Source organism: Pteropus alecto, unplaced genomic scaffold (genome assembly GCF_000325575.1).
Source record: "Pteropus alecto unplaced genomic scaffold, ASM32557v1 scaffold35, whole genome shotgun sequence".
NCBI lineage: Eukaryota > Metazoa > Chordata > Mammalia > Chiroptera > Pteropodidae > Pteropus > Pteropus alecto.
The window spans coordinates 9,538,240-9,544,416 of record NW_006437828.1 but is presented as its reverse complement, the minus strand read 5'-3'; positions in this window follow the sequence as shown (position 1 = coordinate 9,544,416).

The following is a 6,177-nucleotide window of genomic DNA, read 5'->3' as shown; positions in this document are numbered from 1 at the left end:
TCCCTACACCTGTGACAAGGGAGCAAAAGGGTAATCCAACTAGTTACCTGTCAATTCTTTGTCCACCTTGTCAGTAATATTGAAGGCAGCTGAACAGTTTTGTGTGATTGTACCGTTTGTAAAAGTGCATTTAGATTTTGAGGGGTAGAATTTAGATTTTGAAACTTTTACAATCAGAAAACATTCAGTGTTAAACTGGAATTTCTTGCCTTATTTTCTAGAGGGATTTTGCCTTTGCGTGACATTCGTGTCCTGGCTGACTTCTGCATTGTCCCTGATCTCAAGGTTTCGTTTCGCTGCTCCAGATGTGCACCAAAGGAGTGGAGTATTTATTTGCTTTATGGCTATGGGGGCCAATTTGTCATATGAATTTTTTCTTCATCTCTTCTTTGAGCATCAGAGAGGTGTAAGATTCGATTGGGCCGAGATATTGGAGCTTATCCACACACTGCCAAGACCGAGAAGTATTCATGTCACTTGTCGCATGGTGTTGAAAAGATCCACAGGGAGCAGGAACCTGGCATTCAGGGTCCATTCTCTCCTCATCCTTAGTCTTGGTGATGGCGCCAAACATCTCTGTGATGTTTGTTCCAAGTACATTAGCATCTTCTGTAGGAGGTTTGAGGGGTATGGGGTTGATCAAGGAAAAAGATACGGCCATGAGAGGCAGTGACACATGAATTTATTGGGCCATATTTGGACAGGACTGCAGGAGAGGGGACCTCTCACAGCACGAGACCGTCCAGAGCCTCCAGAAGGGGAGGAGGCTGAGGAAACTCCCAGGAGAGGAGAATCAGAGAGGACTCAGCAGTGTGGCAGGGGGTCTCTAGGTCAGAGAGCCGGGAGGAGCAGTGGCGGCTTGAGGTCTTGTAGTTACTAAGCCCTAGCTTATCAATGGCCAACAGGTGCTGAGTGAGGTTTCAAGGGGTATGCAAAACAGGTGTGTTCTAAATGATGAACATCTGCTTGTTTGGCTATTTTTTCAATTACTAGATGTTTAAAAACTTGAGTTCAGTGCCAGTGGGCTTTTGAGCGAATGGCTTTCGGTCTACAGTGAAAAAAATAAACCACGCAGGGACCAATACACAGAAGTCATCTTTGACCCGTTTATGTAACAATCTCATTCCACGAATGGAGAGTATGGCATGAGAGACATGAGAAAGTCGTGGGTTCTGGTCGTGGCCGTCGCACTCTCTGGCTACACCATGGGTGATCCCTCAACCCATGGGCCTCCTTATCCATGTAGTGGAGGTGGGGCAGATGACATCTAACTTTCCAGCTCTAAGTATTTATCACTCCCAGATTCTCTAAGCATAATGACGGACGGGCTATGTTTCATGATTTGCATTTGTCAGACGAGGCACCTGGAGCACGGAGTGGATGAGCGCCGAGCTATGTATCAAAACCCACCCAGTTCTGGGCAGAGAACTGGATATGAACTCATGTTTGTGGAAGTCTAGCTCCTAGGTGCTTTCTATCATCCTGGTGGGCAAATAAAGGAGAATCTTTACGAAATGTTGCTCTGGAGAGGAAATTAAAATTCTGCCACTGCCTGTAGCTGTAGCCCAAGCAAGAGGTAACCCAGACTGAAGATTTAGAGGGCCGCCATGATATTGTCATTCCATTTTCTTTACGTGTTCACATTTATAAACATGTAAAGTAAAAGGACTACAGTACCACTTCGGCTGCTGCTTTCTGTAAAACCACATAGTGGATGATGAGATGCTATTCCTGAAGACCCACAGCTGGTGGCGCTGGGCACAGATCCCACGGTTTCCTCTACATCCACGGGGCTCAGTCTTATCCTCTCGCATCGATTTCCCAACGTGCACTCTGAACTCTCGCTTCTCGCAAAGATCTTCTCCGTCGTGGTAATTGCTATGAGGATGTGTTACTATTTTTAATATAGTGTATCAGTTCCATACCTGAATTGGTCTTGGAGGCTGCGTTTGAGAAATGCACTCTGTTTGACTCACGTTATTGGTACTGTACAGAGAGTTTGACTTCTTAGAATCATCGGCTAGGGAGACCTTCTCTTCTGAAAGGTTTACCTAAAAATAAGTGAGTTTAAACATCTTGATCCTAAAACTTGTCGAAATTGTCAAATAAATCACTCGGGAGATTTGGTGAATTCTTCAGCCCTGAAAGCTTCTATATTTGACTGTCCTGGAATACTCTGTTCTCTAACTGTGAAGCCAAGTCCATTTGTTTCTGGCTCCAACCTTTCCGAGGACTTTGTGGCCCTGTTTTCCAGACCTGAGTTTAATTGGAGAGTTAATTGTTTAAGCAAGAACATGTAAGCCAAGTTGAGTTTGGGGGTGAAGCCTGCAATCTCTGTTCCACTTCAATAGACAAGAAAGTCTTTGTGACTCTTTGTTGATTATATTTTTGCATAAGCAGATGTTCCATATAGCAGGGGAAGAGACCAGGGAGGGAGCCTGTAACCAGATCGTGTTTGGCTAAGATGAGGACAAAAGCTCCTTTATCTCTTTACAATAACTTAGCCTAGGAAGACGGGAGGCCCGAGCTCTGAGCTCCTCGTTTCTGTCCCAAGCAGGCATTTGAGCTAAACAGGAAGGAATGAGGGTTTGTCGGCTGGGCCTTGGCCTTCAGCTGTGATTTCTGATTAGCATGTGCTTCTCAGATGGAATTCGTAAGCACCTTGAATAATTTATCCTTCTTCGCATTCCAGAAATTCTTTAGTTAGGTATTTTCAAAAGTTTCTTTCTTTAAATTCACTTGACCCATGCTACTAGACAGCTTCCACTAGTTCATGGTTTCCATGGCAACCGACGGAAGGATCCACTCGAGCCCATCTATACAACACCCTTAATGAAAATGATGTGACATCACTTAAAATAGCTGTGTCTTCTCTGTAGCAGAGTTAGATTCCTCCACGTCTCTGATAACTGACTCTGAAAGAATCTTTCCCTCTACATCACGAGAGCTCCAATTACATTGTTCCCCAGATTCCTACATATTGCTTTCCTACAGGGGAACTGCATGTACGAACCTTGGTCTCCTCATCAGGTAAATGGGGGTAACGTTAAAAGTTCTACTCCTCACATGGGATTGGTTCAAGCATAAGGTGGTGATGTGAAGGCGCTTGGAACATCGTCATGTAGCACGTGGCATGGGATCCACAGGTGCCCGCTGAGACCGGGCAGGTAATGTGAGTGAGAATAGAAGTCACAGTAACATGACGATGAAAACTGGCAACTGATGCTCGGAGATATTACTCAGCCTGTGGACCATGGACATGCGGGGCCCAGGCCCGGCGGGAGGCAGCAGCTGCTCCTCAATATTAGTTAATTATCACTTTGGGGAATGTAGGGGCTGTGTAGTCAGAAGCCAATTCTTCTGACTTCATTTTTAAAGAAGAACCAGAAATCTAGATCTTAAAAAAAAAAAACTCCTAATGTTTAAAGCCTGGCAATGAATTCCTATTAAACACACACATGTATGCATGTGTGCATACACACAGCGAGTGGAATAAACAATACATATCTGTTGTCTGGATGACACCTGTGGGCCACTGGCTTGAATCCTTTCCTGTAGGACATTCTCAGAATTGTATGTAAATCTGTGATGAGTTAGGTATTGACCCGTTTTTCTACAATCTTGTCACAGAAAACAGACTGCACTCAGATTTACAGATAGGTTGTTAGAAATTTATTGAGAACCACTGGAGAATGCCAGGGGGTGCAAACATGCAGGGAGGCAATGTGGACTTAATGCGGGGAGGGATTTACTGAGCATCAGAGGTGCGGAAAACAGGGCGCAGAGACACCAACTGATCTAATGCATGAGCCTCGGCAAGGGCCTAGACCGAGCGGGAGGGGACGAGAAAAATTATTGTCAGGACGATGGCAGAATTTTAAATAGAGGCTGTATGTTAGATGGCATTATGTGATTAACATTAATTTCTTAGACTTAAGAATTTAAATTTCTTAGAATTAATGTTATTTCTGTGATAATAAATAGAGCTCTGGTTATAGGGAGAGCGTTTTTATTCTTGGGAGATGCCTGCTGAGGTATTTAGAATGTATACAACTTGGTTTCAGTGATTTAGGCAAAAATGACAGAGAGTGTATGTGTGTCAGAAAGAGAGAAGGAGAGAAGCCAAATTTAGCAGCAAAAGTGACTAATCTAGGTGAAGAGTAGTCATTGTACTCTATTTTCAATTTTTCTCTAGTTCTGATTTAAAAAAAAGAAAAAATAAGATAGGCTTTCAGATGAGGTAAGTTGTAGGCTTCCTGCCATGGCAATCATTCAGGCTGATTCATTCAAATGGCTTCGATTTAGAGTATTGATGCAATGGACCTTGACAGATGACTTTCGAGTCCCTCGTTGAGGATCTGCTAAGGGCAGATCCAAATCTATAAATCTAGGATTCTTTAAATGGCTCAATTCCTGAAGTCATCCATTTTTATATTTACTTAAATGAGATAATTTATATAAGCCCACTAGCAGAGTTCTGGGCACGTGGCAGGCATACATCGAAGGTTATTTTTCTTTTCATTTTTTAAAACTTACCTCTGACCATACTTTGAAACGTGTATTGCATCTCAAAGTATCAACACCTCATTCAAAAACATATACTAGGAGCGCACTGCCTAGGGCCACCGCGCCTTGGGGACATCCATGTGCTTTCTACCACAGGTGCCAGTGACATCAGCTACAAGGCTCACGGTGGGAGCATTTGGCGGGGCTGGTGAGTGAGGCTCCCGCAGCCCGCTGGCTACTCGCCATCTACAGAAGTGCCCCTGTGTCTGCTCCCTTGGCTTCCCCGCTGATCACCAGGCCCATCCTATCCTTCTCCCCTGGGTCCGACACCCCCTCCCCTCCTGAATCCCCCAGCATGAGACACGTGGTCTTTTCTGCCTGGTGCTGGTGGCCTGGGCCTCCTGGGACCTCTGGCGTAGGTAGGAACAGTGTCTCTCGGTTTTGTGGCTGACGCAGTGGACTGTGCATGTGCCACCTGCCTGCTCGCAGCCTGTGTGTGCACCCTTGGCCTTCTCAGAGTCTGGCCCCGAAACTGCAGGCCGCCTAGGTCAGGTTCTCGCTGGAGAAGGGCCCCAAGCTGGGGCGAGGAAGTGGAGAGCAGCTGTGCTGGCCCCGTGAAGTGTCTCTCGGGGTTCTCCCTGCAAGGGGGAGGCCAGCTCAGTGCTCCCAAGCTGCCCGAAAACTTCCTACGCCTTGGTCATAGCAAGTGAGCACCTGAAGCTGTCAGACTTTCAGTTATGTGAGTCCGTATTTATTATGCTAGTGAAGAAATGATATGCGACATTACAGAGCCCTCAGCACCGGCCAGACCCTTACTCTAACCACGTGACACGTGGTAACCTATTGAATTCTCTCGACAACCCTCTGAGATAGTTTCTCTCATTATCCTCATTGCACAGGTAGGAAAACGGAGGCACAGAAAGGTGGAGCGACGTGCCCAAGTCCACGGCAGGGTGGGCAAGGCCGGGACCCTCCTCCGGGTGACATCCTGCCTCCTGCTTCTGTCTTTAACGCACAAAGAAACCCTGACCGATTCCAGGTTCTGCCAGGGGCTGCATGGCAGGAGACAGGAAATTAGTCACTCCTCCTTTGCCTAGAACCTCTGTGGCTCCTTGGGGCCCGGCTCGACGCAGCCCCTGCTGTCACCTCCCAAGTCGTCGCCCACGGCTGTCCCCACATCACTCTGGTCCAACCTCACAGGCCTCCTCTCCATTCTTCCCCCTGCTAAAATGCCCTTCCTCCACTCCTGGCCAACCTCGCCACTCCCTCGGGGAAGTGGCCCCTGACCACTGTCCTCTCAGCCCCAGTCCGGGCCAGTAGAGCCCACATGCGAAGCACACACAGCCGGAGGCAGTCGGCCTGGGTCCAAATCCAGTTACACCGCTCCTTTCTGTATGACCTTGGGCCATTTCCTTGATTCTTGTGTGACTCGGTTTCCTCATCTGTGACATCGGGTAATGGTAGTACCTACCTCACAGGTTTGGGCGAGGAATAAAGGGGGTTATTACGTGTAAAGTGACTAGGACAGCGCTGGACATGTAGAAGTCACGTGGGCAGCAAAGAATAACGATAATGTTAATAATAATAATAATCCTTATTTTCTTTGACCACTGTGAGATTTTATTTGTTTGCCAACCACGAGATGCATGATTTCTCATTGGCGAGTGTAAA